Source organism: Diorhabda sublineata, chromosome 9 (genome assembly GCF_026230105.1).
Source record: "Diorhabda sublineata isolate icDioSubl1.1 chromosome 9, icDioSubl1.1, whole genome shotgun sequence".
Lineage (NCBI taxonomy): Eukaryota > Metazoa > Arthropoda > Insecta > Coleoptera > Chrysomelidae > Diorhabda > Diorhabda sublineata.
The window spans coordinates 20283028-20302480 of record NC_079482.1 but is presented as its reverse complement, the minus strand read 5'-3'; the positions used below and the strand labels follow the sequence as shown (position 1 = coordinate 20302480).

Sequence of the window (19453 nt, the reverse complement as noted above, 5' to 3'; positions counted from 1 at the left end):
CCCGCTATCAGATTATTACGTTTCTAGCATTAATTTCCATATATTCTACATTTTTAACTCCACTAAAATATATGAAATACTGGCCTATAAAATCGTAAATGGATTTTTTCCATTCAGTATTTATAAATTTTGTAATAAATCTGTGAATATATGAGCATGCATAACAAAATATGCTTCGATGATTTATAAGAAGCGTGTCGTATTCTTATCATCCGACCCCCATATATTATTTTCTCAAAAATTGTTAGAAACACTGCACTCACAAGTGGGACTGAGAGAATGAAATAGGCCTATCAAGGACCGATAAATCTCCAGATAGAATATTCCTCCTCGAAGAGTTCGCTGATATCGTAAGTCATGGCAAATAAAGAGTCTTGTATAATGTTGAACGGCACAGTATTTCGGTGGCATAGCATGAAAGACCGTGTGACGTTACAGAAAATGCGTGCTAACTTCAGCTTTCAGTTTCAGTATGCTTGGCGTCGCTTTTCAGAGTGGTGGTTACTTCAAACTGTTGAACTCTAATTGTGATAATCGCGTTCCGACTAATTTTGCGCTTTTATAAGTTCCAAACTTTCGTAGAATTTTAAACTTACTGACTTACGAGTGTTAGCTGAGTTACAAAAACTTTTGATTGTTGTTTGGGTGCTTTCATTTAAGTTTCACGTAAGTTTGATTGTTTTTTTTTTGTTGGGGGTATTTAAGTAACTACCATCGTTAGAAATTGTTTTAACACGCACTTAAACAACCATTTATCATTTTTTTCAAACATATACAGGTCCTACCAAAAAAAACGTATAGCAAAAGAGATAAAGTTGAGAGAATTTGAAGGAGTGTACAATTAAATATGATACACACTACACTGTCCAAAAAATATTGAAGTTTTTATCAAGGACATCAAAAAGATGATTTTCATTTATTTTAACTGTACCGGTATATATACAAAATATGATAAGCAACAAAATCGAAAATTGGAATTTTGCTCTCATCGTAGGTTTATAGACTATAAATTATCTTAAATCTCAGATGTTCTCTGATATATATTATTTTTGGTCATCATACCTCTATATTTCACACAGTATTCAATACAGCAGCAGTTTTTTGTTCTAATAATAGTCTCGATAATTGATAGGAAAAACTGAAATGGTCAAAATGATTGATTCGAATATTAACGGAGGAAATGAAGGAATAATTTTTTTCTGTAAAAATAATTTTTTCAATCCACTTTTGCTCTTCATCAAAATATTATTCACATTAAAATATATTATATATATTACTGATTATTTAAAAATCCAAATTACTAATTAATTGTTTGAATTGTCTGTAACCTCGTACATGAATTTCATAGAATAAATTTCAGTATGTTTCATTATAATTTCAGTTTTTTTATCTACTGTTCATACGCAAAATTATGAGCTGGAACACACTACGACGTTGCTAGATTGCTTCATATGTCTTGGTCAATCTTACTATCAATAGTTGACCCACAGTATGCATCTGTATTAACTCTCGGATATGGTTACTAACCCTACGCAACCTAAAACTCCTATTCTACCTGTTTTTGATAGAATCTCTAATATTTCTTTCGAATCTTGAGCCGAAGAATTGAGACTGTTAACAAATTGTGCTCCATTCAATCCTTCGCCAATATTTAGGAGGATCGTACCATACATCAAGTGTAATGATGTCGTTATTTCAAGAAATTTCAAAGATCTTTCTGTATATCGCTGTCAAAAAAGTCTTCGTACTATTTGTAGAGGAACCATAACCATAACTAGTCCAGAAATTTGTGTCCAATTACTTGAATTTCCAATTAATCTACTGGTAATACAGAAAAATAGAAATATGTTGCACAATTTAATGTGTGAATTACTAGGAATTTGTGAGCGCCATTTTCAGTTATCATTCATATTTCATAATTGAGTATTCTTTTTACCATTTGTAACGATACTTCTATTGTTATATCTTGTACATGTTTTCTCATATATAATTCACATCTTCATCGTCATGATACTCGTTATTAGTTTCAAGACAATTATCATTCCACAAACCATTATTCTTTCGTCATATATTACATGTGTTAACTGGCCAAACTCTCTCTTTTCTTTTTGTTAGATTAGTTCCTAATATTTCTTCTGCTTGACTTTATCTTTCACTGTTATATTATTTGTTACGCGTCCCACAATTTCAATTTTTCTGTTGTTATCATTATCTTAATAGATGTTGATCTAATCCAGTTTTCTAAAATTCTTTTCTGTCTATTTATACTCCTTCCATTGCTGATAATAACTGAACACTTTTTTCGCACCACTCGTATCATATTTTTCACAACGTATGAGGTTTTATTTGAAATCAATTGATTTGCGGCTGTGAAATTAGATTTTGATGGAACCATCATTTTTACCACAACAATGACGCAGATAATTTGGTGTCGTATGGAACATTTTTGTCAATCAAAAACTTGAATAAATTCTATTCGTATTTTAATGTTAAGTATAATGCACTAAATTTGATCACTTAAGTATGTGATTTCTTCATAGAAAATAAGAACCTCGCGAAATAAGTTTGGTATTAGTTTTTCTAGAATCGAACACAAATAAATATAATTTGATTGTTCCAAACTAATTGGCAGTCAGCTTGTGTATACAGCAAATAGAAACATTTTACTATTTTGGTTGTCTGCTATTTTAAAAAAAATGAATCAATCCTCATTACTAAGCGAAATTATTTCCGAGCCCAGCCTATTCTACAAATTTGGTCGCTACGTATTTGCAAACCTAAAAATAATGACCGTCGGAGAAAGATTTCCCTTCAACATGGAGTGATGGCTAAAACAAACGCCTATATCAATGCCAAAAATAAATCGTTTGTCAAGAAAGAAATCAAAACGTCAGACAATCGCCGGAATGATCGTATCCTTCTCAATAGAGACTATATTGAAAAACAGGATCGAGTTCGACCGATAATGTGTTTATTTTAGCTGATATTTTATCGTAATAGTAATAAATAATCATCTTTATTATCTCAAAATTTATGTTCAATTCAAAAATAACAATAGACAGACAAGAGTAATTTGATATTAATTCAAAAATTACCCTAATCTCAAAATTAACGTATTAGGCTACTTGCATATCACTTTAGGAAAGTTATTAGATAATATATTCTGTAAACGAACTCTGAAAGTTCTTTTCATAGCAAATCATCATGGATACATAATCTCTTCCATTACACGGACATATTTCTATTATGCTCAAATCTGCCCTAACTGAGGTTGACTTGGGATGAAAATAAGCCACAAAGAAGGATGATCTGTCATTTCAAACGACCCTATTCATTATAGAAGGTGTATGCAATATATTTGTTATCTATTTATTCCGGGCTGAGACACGTTAAAGCGTTTATAAAGGAAAAACATAAATATAGGTTTATATTGTTAGTCTTATAGTATTTACATGAAGCATTTATTCTATGTAAACATGCTACGGTATTTACATCTGGAAAAATCTGGGCGACGAAAATTATTGGAACGCAAAAACACTACGAGGTCTGGCTATTAAATAACGAGAACGCGTGCCAAGAGGGCGTCCTAGACGGGTGGGGTAAAAAAACAAATAATGCGTTGGATATCTAGATATCTTGTCTATGCACGTCCCAAAACACGTTTCCGTCACTATTATAGTGTTTGAGTAGTAGCGGTTTGAAACGAACGTGTTTTTCTCGTTAAATTAAAAAAAAAAACACTCCGACTGAGTGCTACAAATTGTTGCAAGAGATCTATGGGGACAATTCTCTATCTCGTGCGCGTGTTTTAAGTGGTGTAAGCGCTTTATCAAGGGTGAGAGTATCTGAATAAATCCCGGAGGAATTATTTGCAATAGGTCCACACAACACCTCGCCTATGCAGATGACGTTGAAATCATGGCATGAACCGATTCATCTCTTTCAGTAGTGGTTGAGGAATTAGAGTGAGCGGTTGAAACAAGAGGACTCTAAATCAAAGAACAAAAAACCATGTACATGAGAACCACGTTCCAAGTCAGAGAACGTCGCTTACCTGTGTGCCACTAATTCAAATATCTTTTTTTTTTTTTCTCCCAAAGCTAAATGGAAACAGCATATTTTTAATTATATTGATGTTCGTCATTACTTCTCACACATTTAAGTTTTACTTCATTTACTTATTATTCGATTCAAAACACTTTCTTTCTCTATAATTTATCTGATCTTATCTTATGTTGTCTTTCTATGTGTCTCAAACCAAGTGACATTTGAACTACTGTCCAACTAATTAAACAAAACATTCTAGCTTTTGCTGTAATTTGATTAATATAAACTCAGTTTGATTACCTACCAAATTGTCAATGAAAGTTATATAAAATGGAATAAAAGGATACATGGTGCTATTAACAACCAATTATCAAGGGTGAGAGAATCAATCAAGATTCAAGTCAATGTCGATTGTTTTTTTCGGCATTAACGGTATCGTGATAACTGAACGGGTTCCAGACTGTCAAACAGATTGTCAGTTTTGGCAATACTGCGTGAACGAGTTCGTAAAAAAGGCCCGATTTTGCAACTAAAGTGCTATCTGTGAAGCAGTATTTGGCCAGTAAGCGCACTCCAGTACTCGAACACCCGTCGTACTCAACACATTTAGCACCGTTCAGCTTTTTTTTGTTTCTGCTTTGAAAGGAACCCGATTTGAGTCGATGGAAGCAGTAAAGCAAAAAACGGCAGAGCTCTTAAAAGTCCTCACCAAAGAAGACTTTCAGCAATGTTTCGATCAATGAAAAAAAAACGTAAAGAAAGGTGTGTGGCGAGAAGAAGGAAGTATATTGAGGGGCGCCTTGGAGTATAGGATAATTTTTATAATAAAACCTTTTTTCGTAACCAGTCTCGTTATTTAATAGCCATACCACTATGTTATCAGCATAAATTCAACATGAATAGGAATGTTGTGAAATAACAAATAATAAATTTAGTTCATTCAATTATTGAATTAGTTAGTTGATTCAAGTTGTAAAATTGTAATTTTTTGTAAATAAAATAAAGAAGGTTTTCTATACAGTTTTTAGGTATCGAAATCTAATTTGGTGCGGTTTTTTGTTTTGGTAACAATGATTGAATATAGCTAATAATTTATTCTCATAGATCCAGTACAATTTTCAGATAAAATTAAAAACAGAGTTGCTCTAGAAATGTATAGCCATTATATTGAGATCCTCATTTTATTATGAAACATTCAGCATTAAAGAGATTTTTTCTGGATTTGAGTGCTTCTTCGATGTATTCATTTTCGTTTTCCAAGAAGTTTTACATTTGAGGTTGAATGCTCCTATGTTAAATTTCAATTACGATCCATTCGTTCATATTATATGGATTGGCTACATTAGGGTCTTTCTTCAGCTGTTGCAGTATATTTTGACAGGATTTAATGCGTTTTCGCAATTGGTCTTTTGTGAAAAGATGTTTCAGCAATACTTTGTATGGTCTAGACTAATTCTCTTTCATTTCATGAATTATTAAACAATATTGTGTTATTATTAACTTGAACCAAATTTTTGAAAACAGTTTTCGTGATGTTTTGCATTTATATTTAAATGAATTAACGTTTGTTGTTGTAACATTACGTACTAAAGCAATATGTCCATATTTGGATATTCATTCTCTAAAACTCCACGCCGAAGAATATTTTTAACGGTATTTTCACTTGAAAAGTTTTCTAATTCTCATTAATTTTCACTTAGTGAGAATATTTCAAATGTTTCTGCTTCTGTTTGATACATATTTAAAGATAATTGGATGCAGTCTGTTGATTTATCACATCCTCTCACATCTTAGTACTAATATTGACAGAATACTTTAGAATTCCACACTACAAATAAAATAAAAGAAATTAGAATAGGAGAGAAGAGAAAAATATAAATTGTGCCTTACGTGCAATAATGAAGATTGATTCAATATATTTTCCACTCTCTATATATTCTTTTACATGAAAAAGGCCCGTTACAACTACTTTTCCTCCCATCATGTTTTACTGCTTCGTCATTTTTACCTATTCCTTCTTATAAAAATTTAGATTTTTACTAATAAGCAGATCTTTCAATAGGTAGGAAAGAAATAATCGCTTCTATAGAATCTTCGTTCAATACAGCGCTTTTCCAGCTTGCTTTATACAAGAAAGTGTTGATGAGGCTTTACTGAAAGACCATAATGGATTTCTCAACAACAATCTTTCATGAGACTCCTATAAGAACTCTTAACACTTGGTGATTTGAGTAGAAAATAGGAAAAGGTGAGTTTCTTCTTCACGTTTATTATAATTTTTTATGGAAAAAAGGAACATTTTTCAAAACAAGCTTGATAAACACTATCAATAAAATGAATTTCAATGATAAAAAAAATGATTTACTGATTTTTTTGTGACCGTTCAACGTCCCTAAATGCCGATCATTCTGAGACCAAGTTGAGGTCTCTACACCCGAAATAATCAAGAAGAATTCATGATATGGTGTTGGTATGGTGTATTATGAGATTTAATTTTGGATAATCTCTAGGGTTAGACCCCAGTGATTACCAAGATGTGTGTCGGGTTGCTCACAATTGACCACAAACTTATTTGTATGACAACTATGTAAAAGTGTAGTTTAACCGCAACATAGATGAGATTTTACGCTTTTTCATACGTTCGGATAAAACGTGAATAACCACAACACATCAACGATAAAACTGCAAGCTAAACACGTGAGTGGTCCAAGTTAGATTTGCCAGCGAATGAAGTCAAAATAGCAATTTTTTGAGATGCACAAATACGTATTGCTTCCTTTTTCGTCCTATTTTTTTAATCCAGATCCTATTGACAATTTATTGTTACCAAATATTAGGACATGTCTCGGCTAAAGCAAGTACAACAATAAATTACTCATAGATATCGACCAATTTAATTTTTTTGTGAGGAAGAAAAATTTGTGACACATTGAAAAAAGAGTCTAACGGAAACTATATTAAAACAATTAATTCTTATTTATAAACGATATCGATTATTTTTTATTATTGTTTGAATAATTCTAATATATAGAATTCTTTTGAAAAATTAATGAAATGCAACAACTTGTTTATTACACGGGAAATTTTTGTAAGTTCACATGAATTATCGAGTCTTCAAGTTCTCATAATTGATCAAACTTCAGCTAAAAGCTTTACTTACATTATACAAATCCGCAACAAAACTTAAACAGAATATTTTGATTATATTTTGGAGCTCTTTCTCTTTTTTTTCTATCTGTCTGTGCCAAACCGTCACTGTGATATAATTCGCATATATGGCAGAGTCTTAGGAATCCGATAAATTTCTTTTGGGATTTCTTCTACAATTCCATTTCTTTGTTTAGGAACTACTTGAATTCGTCAGCTATTCTTAGAAAAAAACGGACATAAATTATATAGATATTCATTAGAGGAATTATTTTCGAGTACAAATTTACAGAATCTGTCACTGGTCAATAATAACGGTTTTAAGGACGGGTATTTTATAATTTCAAGAACGACTAGTACCCAATATACCACTCAAAAGTTTTATTTTTTAGAAATTATATTATTTTGATATTGGAATTTCTACCTAATTGAATGAATTAATTATAGAATAAAGTTGTTTCTAAGCAACAATTTGATTTGCCGGAAAATTCGAGCAATTTAGAGGAAACCTTAATCAAATTCAAATACTTACGCTTTTTAATGAACGTTATGATGTTCCAAGTTCTCTTAAGTTATATTTAAACATATTTTTCTGTTAATTGTAGGACCTACCTCGTTCAGATCCTGCCAAACTGATGCCAGTGATCTCGGTTTACAAATGAAACAAAATAATTGTTTAGGGAATTTACATTTCAGTTGTTTTATTCAGGGAATCGAGAAAATACTTTCGTTTGAATGAAAATATGAGTCACTCTCATAAAATATTCAATGGCAATGAAATTTATCATAGGTACCTAACAGTTTTCTCAGTAATACTATTACTAATATGCATCGGAAATTGTTTGTCATTTCAATCATATTGAAGACTTTTCTTGAAAATGATGCCAATTTAGGATACAGATTGGACTAAGGTGTCATAAACTAACACACGAAGAGAAAACAAAGAGCAGTGTGCCGTTTAACTCGCTTCAACTTTTGGGGATAAAGCACTATCTCGAACCAACGTGTATCATCTGATTTTCCAAATTCAATAGTGGTCACACTTCGCTATATGATGAAAGACATACTTGGGAATTAGTTCTATTCGCATTCATTCAATATTGCATGAAAATTCGCGTTATTTACCGCATAATTTGAGAATCGCTGAATACACAGCTTGTGTTGATTGGTGTGAAGAAATGCTGAACAAATTCAATTGACTTTATGGGTCTTTTAATACTATCCAAATCCAACAAAAGTTATTCGCTTACAAAGCACTTCGAAGCAAGTGGTCGCCTGTTTTGTCAAAATAACTGGACATGTCCTACCGTTCCATTAGAGTAACGTATATCGGTCAATTCTGGATGGGAAACCAGTATTTTTTTCCAGAATTATTCCAGAATTAATCTCACGAAGCGAATCATTCTCCAACACAACAATGCGAGTCCTCACACATCAGTTCAATCAAAAAGATTTTTGAACAAACAAAAAATCGAATTGATGGGTCATCTTAATCCCACAGACCAAATATAAATTGCGAGGTCAACGTTTTCCCACCCCTGAAGAAGCGGTTGATACAGTCAAATCATATTATTCATTCCAATTCTTTTTTCAAGTAACTTCACAGATCTTTAGTTAATGAAAAATTGGTTTGATCGAAACATTTCCTAGGAATTTATATACTAATTATCCATATAAGTGAACAACTAAAAATAGATTTCTCTGTAAAACAAGAAATGCTTTGGTAATGAGTATACGAGTGTAATTCTTACCTTTGTGATCATATATTTTCAATCAAACTTCATAGTCACAAATCAAATATAATTTTATCGGTTTATATATCATAACTAATATGAGTATCAGCTCTGGATTATGAGTTCTTTGGAAGTAAGGCTAACCTGAAACAATACGTCCTCACATGCTTCTATTTTTATATGCTTTTCATTAACTTTATTGCGAAATGTTTAAACTTGATTGGATTTCTTATAGAGCTTAAATGATCAGATAAATTTAAGATTTTGCACAACTGTCAAGGAAAGTTGACAATAATTCCTTTAATTTGAATAGTCGTTCGTTTTATGATCACCAAAAGAAATCATCAAAAAAATTTATCAATACTAAAATTAAACTATAAACTATAGTTATAATGAAACAAAATACACTTTTCATAGTTAATCAAATTGGAAGGAAGATAATTCTTTTTATAAGGATAAATTGACTTGAAATAAAATTAATTTCATTGTCCCAAAAATGACATTTCTCTTTTAAAACTTCTTCAAAATAAAACTAGTGAGAAATTCTAGCGATTAATACCATACACCACAGGCTTTTAAAACAGTGACGTTAATTTTCTCGTCTTTATATTAAGAATTATTTTTCACTTTAATTGAGTAAAAAAGCCTATTTTTCATTTCTACTTTTCAAATATGATTTGATTATTGAGAATATAAATCTGTTTAGCAGATATTTCTTCATATACAAATATTCCAATCGACAAAAATATCATGAAGTAGCTGTTTTACGGAAAGTTAGCATGAATATACGGTATTCACAAACTACAAACCAATTTTGGCAAAATTATTGGAGGTAAAAGCACAAGAATGTAAAGCCTTACAACTGGTTCTAAGTATGTCAAAATGGTTGCAAAGTAAAATTATTTGCAGAACTTGATCTCTCACTTAAGTTTTGGCCAGCTTGAAATCATCAGCAACTGCGTTGTATAATTTGTTTTGGATTCAGAAATTATTCGTTTTGTTGGACAGTAGCAGACCTTCCATTATCAGCTACTAGCCAACTCAGAATATCAATAAGGCAAACAATCAATTCGTCGATTGATTAAATAATTTCAAGTGTAATTTTAAGTGATTCAACGACGTATCTTTTGTTCACTGGTTCTTTGGTTTGATTGATATGATACATTTCTTAAAATACTCTTCTATTATTGTTTCTTTTAAGGTCAAGAATATTGCGATAATATAAAATTTCTGGACATTGAATGAAACTATAATTAAAGAAAATTCTTAGATATTTATCACGTAGCTGGCTCATGGCGTTTTTATAATTACACAAATCACAGGTAGCGGCTGCTAATAGCGTGATTTTTAAAAAGATATAATTGAATGAACGTTTCCATTATGAATTTCAATTTTGATTCATAAGGAAATATTGAAAAAAAAACCTTTTTATCAATCTCCACTCACTTATTTTTTAATCCAACTTGTATACAGTTTTAAATTTGATTAACAATAAGATGGCAACACACGAAATGAATATTTTCAATTTCAATTACATATTTTAATCAAACTTTGATCAATATTAAATTTGCAAATGAATCATTTTATAAAAATTCGATGTCATTCATAATTTATCTTCAATTCAATATTCAATATCATTTATGAATGAAACGAACCTATCCTAAAATTTAACGTGTATTAGTGTCGAAAAAAAAAATGAAATCTACAAATTTATCAAACTGAATATACAAAATTCCAGATACTAGAAATCTCGAGAAATTAAAGAAATCTTTGATATACAATGTTTCATATTTTTTTGGTATACATATTTTACATTATACTTTAGCAATATTTTTAGTCCCTGATGATGAAACATAGGTATTCAAAAGCTCGGAATATACATTCAAAATAGTGTAGTTTTTTTTTTTTTTTCATTGGCAAATGGGGGATGATTCCTTGTTTTAAGATCAATGGAGGTTTTGCCATCCAATTTCATTGTTCTAATAGAATTTTTGTCATAAGCACTTGATTCGAGATTAACTTTTGAAGTCTTCCATACAAATAAAAATCCAAGAGTTGTGTATTGTGGAAAATATTATGTAATTCGTAATGATTCTACTTTTTTTTTTAGGAAAATACATTAACGAATTGAATAAAAAACGAATGAGACATCATAAATATCGCAGCTCTGAGCGATGGACTTTTTAATTAATATTCACATATCTCACTACATCTAGCTGATGATGATAATTAAACCTTAATAGCATTCAATTTCATTCTTTTTTTCAACTGTATGGACCTGTCCATCTACGAGGAAAATTCCATCATCGAAAATGAATCGATTTACACCAATGGGTATAATCCGATAAACCCAAATAATTTCAGCGAAGGGTAAATATCCTAAAAAGTCGATTTACGCAAAGCAGCTTCCAAAGAATTGTGTTTTTTGCTGTTATATTTTGATATGGATCGCACCTCTGTCACAAGATTTTGAAAACAGCAAAAAAAGTTAAATGTTCTTTAATGCTCTTTTCAACGGACAATAACCACAAAAGGGTATATATTAGTAGTGCGTGGCAGGCTCTTATTCATATTTTCCATTTTGTCGAAACATTCATGTGAGTAGGTAGATTTTTTATCCCAGGCATTGAACTTGAGTCGGACTAAGATACAAATATGATATTAGTTGTTTCTCATACTAAAAACAAATTTTGAAACTATTGTTGATTAAACTTAACGATGATAGTGATGATTTTAATAATTATCCAATCAAAAGCAAGTCACACCGTTGTGTGATATTCAATTTGCTCCTTTATTTTTGTTTGTAACGGCACTAAAACTTTTTTCGATAAGATATGATGAGGGAAATGCGATCAGAATGTTTTGCACCTTTGCCCACAGTCCAGAGTATTTTCCAGGTATTTCTACTTGCAGCCCCTTATTTGATACCTTCTGCTAAATATCACATTCAACTCGTCATTACTGCTAAGCTCGAGTAGGTCCTCTTGTGATTACACATTCTCCAATTTATAATCCATGGTTGTGTTTCCATCGACAGAATATATTTAAATCTAATTCGGGTAACCAAGTTTTTCTGAATATCTTCATCAAGGCATTCTACTTGCAACAAGTTTGAAAACTGTGATAATTCGCGTCTATCAATTTTTTCCTTCATAAATTTCAATTTACGAAGAATCGCTGAAATTACACTACAAATTTGTTTTTATTGAGTTGAGGTCCTTGATTTTTTTAACCAATCTGTCAAATACACGATGTCTGCTTTAAATTTGATCAGGTTTTCTTTCAAATCAGAATCTTCACTTTTCAGAAACTCGAAAACTCAGTGAAAAAGTAAATAAAATCTGTATGAATATGCATCTTTCGATTAACAGCGTATGTAACAGCAATCGTTGAACGTATTAATCATTTTCATTGCACAATTGTGCGAAAAAAACACAATTGCGCGAATCATTTTCAGTGCATTGCTTCTGATTTTGTTAACTGCATCACTGCAATCACAAATAGAAACAATTCGTGCAATTTTTCATTCAAATTTTTCGCTACTAAATGTTGTCGGTGTATAACACAGTAATTTGCAGTTATTTCTGATATAATTCTTTTAAGATGGCTTATAAATCCACGATATAGCCCGACCATGGCAGGAACTCCATGTGTTGCCGACGAAATAGATTTTTCCTCTAAAATATCACTCAAAACAATAAATATTGATTCATCTTTGGTGTTCGTCTTCAAAGTTTTCGCAAATAGTAGCTCTTCTTGAATTTCTTCGCCCATAAAATCGAACTTATGCCAATAATAAAACTTCATTACTAGGTAGAGTTAGCTTATATATATTGAATAGAATAATGAGTTGCTTGCAGATAACTACACAAAAAACTCTCAACATCAGAGCTTATTTCATCAATAAGTCTTTGTACAGTGCTGTTACTCAAAGGTATGTCAGTGGGTCTCTTTTCATATTTTTTCTTTAATGTTTGGGCATATTTCAAATCATTACCTATCTTATCAGTATGACACCTTCTTAGATTATCTTCCAGCCTTGATGGTTTCATAAAGTCGTTGGTTAAATCTTGCATAAAAGGCATATGGGCAATCGTTTGTCTGCCTTTGATGGAATGAAACCAAATTTTGACTATTAAACACTGTACTGATGACACTACTTCTTATATTCGGCCACATTTCGTTTCAATTATCTACTTGTGAATGAAAAAAAAAACTTTTAGTACAGAATATGATTATGAAAGAAAAGATTGAATAACATATAACAAATAGGCAGATAGGTACTTACATTTCCGAAACTGTCAATCACTAATATCGATTCACTTTTTTTCATGAAACCAAATGAGTAACGTTTATCCTTGACATTCGTATTTATATTGGTGAAAAATCAAACCAGTTCATTCAAGATTGCAAGCATGCATTGCAGCGCGGCAACGGCACATCTTAAAGCGTTGTACTGAATATGGAATATGCAAGGCAATATTATATCTTTCTATATAGATAGGAGAATTCAAGCCAACATTTCAATTCGTCACTATCGAAACCAAATAAATTTTCGTGAACACCCATTTTTTTTGTCACGCCCAACGTAAACCTCAGTCAAGTCTCGTGGACCCTTGGTGGTCTGCCTGGACCACATTGGGAATCTCTCAAATAAATATTTGATATCCATAGTTTCCTCTTTTCTTCCTCCTTCTATCTATTTTCATTTCTCCTTCCAGTTTTATTCTTGGGTATAAGACATGTATTATGAATACAAACTGATTTTCGTGAGATGAAACTCACAAGACTAGATATTTTAGTCGTATGTCAAGATAAAGTCAAAAAAAAGATCACCATAAAAGTTTTCACTTTTACTGTCGCACCACTGGAATAATTCCGGAAAAAGAAAAAGTGAAAGAAGTTGAGTCCTTCACAAAACGGTAATTACCTACAGATAAAAAAGTTTCGGTACATATTAAGTCGTATTCTATAATTCAAGAAGCCCTAACGTCTCCCGGCAAACGGCTAATTTGAAAAACTTTCCGAGCAAAAAATAATTCAAGGTTTCCTTTCATACATTTTTGAAGGAAAGTATATGGCTCGAGAAAAAATTTGCAAAGAGCAACGCCAGCTTGGACAATTTTATACGTACAACACATACCTTTGATTAAAAATTACAATGATTGAGGAAATGACAGAATACTTTGCAACAGAAAGTGATAATGTCAAAATTTACAAAAAAAGCTTGTGGGTGACTTGGAAAGTATATAAATAAATTATTCTCTAATGCGCTATCAATTATTTAACGGTTTATGAAAAGAATGACGGAAGGGTTTTGTGTTCTTCGTAAGCAATCATTAGGATTTCAACGAATACTTTTTTGCTGTTATCTACTAATATGTTCTAGTTCATTTCGCAATTATATTGGTTTCAATATTCTTATTTGGACAAATAGAGTATTTGGAAACATCTCCGCACTAATATTAGACATTTATACTTATGAATCATATTTTCTGACATCGGTGTATTGAATTGACTTCTATAAACAATTTAGAGGAGGTATCACTAGTTGTACTCTGTTGATTTAGTCAATCAAATGATACTTTTTTTTCACTTCGGGTATCAATGAAATTCAAACTTAAAAATATGTGCTATCAAGCAGATGTCAAAGATAAGAATTTAAAATTTGAATATTTTCAATTGATCACTCTGTATAGGAGTATATTACATTACATTTATCCTGATCTATTCGAATCCATTAGTTCTCTATTCGTTTCCAAACGATTTGCTTGATAGCTTTCCTGATAGCTATAAAATTAAATAGATTGCTTTGTTCATTTCCAGAGATTCTTTCGTCATATTACTCACGATTTGTATATTCCCAAATATTTTAAATCGATATTCGCCTTTCACTAAGCAATTTAATATGCTAATATCAAATAAATTTTGTTTCCCTATAAATTTTTAAAACAAATGTGCACTTTTTATAATTAAGGATAATTTGTATTTCTAATACCGCAGTGATTTTGCATAATGCTTTCACTGTGTCACATATAGTCCAGTCAATCATGAGTTTTTCCAAAGATGGTCCCGGCAACCAGTTGATATCAAAGTATAAGTCAAAATCAATGTGAAAATCGATTTACGAAATATCCTTACACCTGGTATTGTCTCCTTATAGGTGGTGGAAGAGATAATAAGTGAAGAAACAGATAAAAAAATATTTCTATGAAAAAAATGTGCTCTGAAAATACTTATTTAAGGGATTAGGTCTCAAATTATGTCTTGTCAAAAATATTTCGTGTAAAAAAGAGCATTTTTGGACGGTTTTTCGAAAATAACTTTGAAAATGTACAACTCACAAAGAAAATTTAACAAATAAAGCTGGAGCCTGGCAAAAAAGAAATACATTTAAATGAAATTTAGTTATCTAAGTGCACAAATAACTGAGATGACTAGTGATAATAAATTTTATCCCACAATTGTGAAAATAATAACTATTTCTGATCAAAACAAATCAAAAATGAAATATTATGGAAAAATATATTGAACATTTTTTGAAAGAAATTGATAAAAACTTTTAATGAATTTGGTTTCATATCAATGGAATAAAAATTTAAATTAAATTATTAAAAAAGTTATAACAAAAATAGAATTTTTCATAAAATTTGAAAAAAATGCTACAAAAAGTGATGAATTGTCCATGAATATAAAATCAAAGATAATCACTTCATAATATACTTTATTCTGATACTCACTATATGTTTAATAAGTTTAAACAAGTTTTGACCAATATTTCTGAATTTCAAAAGAAATTTGAAAAAATCAGGAACAGGAACAGGAACAAAAAATAAAAAAGATATCGAAGATTAAATATTAAGCGCGTTAAGAGCCAAACCCACTGCTCTTGAACTCTTTAACTTTGAGTTTTTAAAAAACGAAAAACCCCGTTATATTACCAGGAATTGTAGCATTGAAAATTTCCTTTAAAATGGTTTATGGATGAATTTCATAGCTATAAAATTAAAAAAATTATCGTGGTATAATCTAAATCTATCTTGCCGTAACATTTTTGGAGTATGTACATAAATAAAGGTTGTATGTGCGTATAGCTTTTTCCGGATGGTCGGAACGTTACGCAGGTAGGTCTACCTGTGAGAATATACATACTTTATACTAGTATTAATTATAAATTTTGGGAGGAAACTGACGCGGGCGCATTAAAATGACCAATCAACTTTCACCAGAAGAAAAATATTTTCCAACTGCGGCACAACTTGCAGTTTTCGAAAAATTGAACTATTTTGCAATTCGACGTGTGGAACATGCTCTGGTGACAGCGCAGCGCAGCTATCTAAATTGCTCCCAATCGCAGATGAAGGTGACGCAGACGAGGAAGAAATCGAAAGTGTCGATGAAACATAATGTTTCATTTCATTTATTAAAAAACAATGAAAAATTCATTATATACATTATTTCAATTTTTTTTACGAATTTCATGTTAAGAGGGTTGTTTTTAAGGGTGAAAATATTATTATAAATTAATGTTTGGCCCACTTATTAATACAATTGTCAAAATTTATAAGCACTTATTGAACACAAAAATCAGAGAGATTGTATTTATAGATTGGTTGTTACCTGGTTTTTTGAATCGACAGATGATTTATCCGTTACAACAGCACAAGAATCAGAAATAATTCACGGATTAATTCAAACCGCATTTTCGCAGAAAAAAATTTCCAGTTTGTCCGGGATTTGCATGTACGAACAAAGCTATTGTTTAAATTTGGAAGTTTCCTTGTGTCAGAAAAAAGCTAATCATGTGAACAGAATGTCGGGTGAAGAACAGCACCAAAATTGCGGGACGTGTCCTCTACCGCCATAAATAATTTACTAACTGTTGTAAATATGTAAAATTTATGGCTTGGTGTTCGTATAAAGGGGCCACTATTATCACAGAAAATGTGTTAATATCTTTTTTATACCATGAGTGAAGGTTATGAATGCTAAACAATGTGGAAGGCACAAACAATATTGAAATCAATGTTTATATTGGTCAAAATATTGACATCTCCAAATTCCTCTTGCAATTGCAATCACTTTTGAAACAATGGTCAACGAGATATCAACAAAAATAATTGAATAGAATGACATTCTTGTTACAAGTATTGTGATGAGGTTCGTTATAGTCCCCATCTGCGTAATAAGGTCCCTCATTATTTATTTCAGCTCAATTATACCAATTGATTGTATCACAACAATCAAATATGATTTTGTGTTATTAGTTTGTCGATTTCCTTTTCTTTTTACCTCTGCATATGTTATTTCTGGTCATCTTATTTTTGTATAGAACTATTCGTGGATACTACATCCTCTACAGTTCGCTGGATGATTTTTTTTCAGTTAATATAGGTTGTATTTCACATTATTCTTCTTGACCTATCTAGTGCATTCGGATGTGCGAATGTATATGTGTCCCTGTACATTTAACTTACCTGTTCTTGACAACATTCTTGACAACAGTTATTCGTGCATATATAACGTTGACATTTTAATCTTTGCGGAATTATTATTGTCGTGTGAGATGCTTTAAAATTTAAACAAAATGATTGAATTCATCAGCGGTTTCATATTATAAATTCCTTTGTTATTTTTATTTGGTTTGAGATTAACGTATAACAGAGGTAGCGGTTTCTTTGTATGGCTTCGAATATTCCAGATACTTGTAATTTCATGACCTTCTATCTATCAATGATGTTTGTTTTGTGTACTGCACAAAAATTTTTCTAATGTTTCTTTGGTATGTAAAGTATTTTCGTTCAATAGGCTTATTTTTATTTGTATACTTTTCTCCAGTTGAGGGATGGATTATGATTTGGTTTTTACTTTTTACTTTTAAGGTAAATTCATCAATGGCCATCTTCTAAATTAATTTTCTCAGAGGGTCTATGTTCTGAAATCCAGAAATAAATATTCGGTTTGTCTTTGGACTTTTGAATTGTATTCTGGGCCTCTCTGTTGAATTTGATGTGTGTGTGGTTGGTTTGAGGATCTGGTGGGTTCTGACATGCAGGATAAATATTTGGAATCGACTGTGTGACCATCAATCCGATTTGTTAGATAGGAGCATATCGTGGCTATTTGTACAATGATAGTGGTTAACACATTGATATTTGTAAATTTTGATCATAAAAAAGTTGAATGGGTTGTGTAAATTGATATTTTTATTGAGTAGTTGTAGTTGAGTAAGTTTATTAACAGTTGTAAATTTGTATTCTTGTTAGAAAATTTGTTTGTACAATATACTATTCCATGGAATCTTAGAAAATTTAAATTATCATAATTAAAAGTGAAATTTTCTCGATAGCTTAAGGGCTCTAGCTTTTGAAAAATCGTTAGTGCATCCTTAACACTTGTACCCTATTTTGACCAACAATAAATCGTTTATGAGTATTAAAAAGCAGTAGCAACTTTCATGTAGTTGCATCAAAATTCATCATTATTTGAAAGTACGACACTTCTGTGTATAATTTAATATTTCTTAATCTTTTTTTGCCTCATTAAAGCCTTGTTGCAACAAAAAAAATTTTGTTAACTAGCATTTGATCATAAACAAAAATAATATCATCATATCAGATTTCGTTTGAAGATTTTATTTTTAACACTAATGTTTGTTTGTTAAACCTAAATTTCTCATACATGCTTATATTTTGTTTAAACTGTGAATCCTAATCTTTTTAATTAAGTAAACGTCTTTTATATCGAGATATGTTTATGATGAGTTGAGACACGACTGGTTCAACTGACAGCGATTGAGGAATATTTTTACTGAACATTTCGAATATCAATGTAATGCCCTAATCGCGCATTAAACTGAACTTGAATGTATAATATTTGATAGCTGATTCGACGATCACTGTGAAATGTAGAGAAAATCCACGATACATGAAACGACTTATAAACCATGCATTTTTTAAGACATGTTTAGCATTTTCCTCTTGTTATAGGATACAGTTACTGTTAATGAAATATATGATACTAATTCTGATATCTACCGACTCCCTTGTTATTTCTACAGCTCGTACAGTAATTTAAAAAACTATAAACTTGAACAAGTCAAAAATTTTCAGTTATCATCATCATTAAAATATATTTCACTATACATCATAGTACCAATTGTGATTTACGACTTTTACAAATATGAAACAAACGAAAAGATGATAAATTCGATGAAACATTAATACTAATTGACAAATCCTCTTGATTTCACGATCGAATCGATTACAATGGAGGGTAACATATGTCATACAAACGCTTAGTTTGTGTATTTGATTGAAATCACGATTTAAAAATACTGCAACAGATTTAATAGCTATCAAGAGATAAATCCAGTGTTGTTAAAAATTTTTATGATTTTTGACAAATAAATAGTGTTCTTTCATATTATTATTTCATCCGCTAGTTATTTTTTTTTGATAGATTTAACATTGTCTATTCATTCTACCAAGATAAGTTTTCAATGGAATTTTTGAAGAAAGAAAATT

At 30.8% G+C, this 19453-nt stretch overlaps 1 protein-coding gene across 1 annotated transcript in view; it reads left to right on the top strand.

Moving 5' to 3' along the window:
* The first annotated feature begins 441 nt into the window (after window positions 1-441).
* LOC130448843 (cholecystokinin receptor type A-like) overlaps window positions 442-19453 on the top strand; it is a 217293-nt gene continuing 198281 nt past the window's right edge. The window contains exon 1 of the mRNA XM_056786384.1: window positions 442-666. The gene's annotated coding sequence lies outside the window, so the exon portion shown is untranslated. The remainder of the gene's footprint in view (window positions 667-19453) is intronic.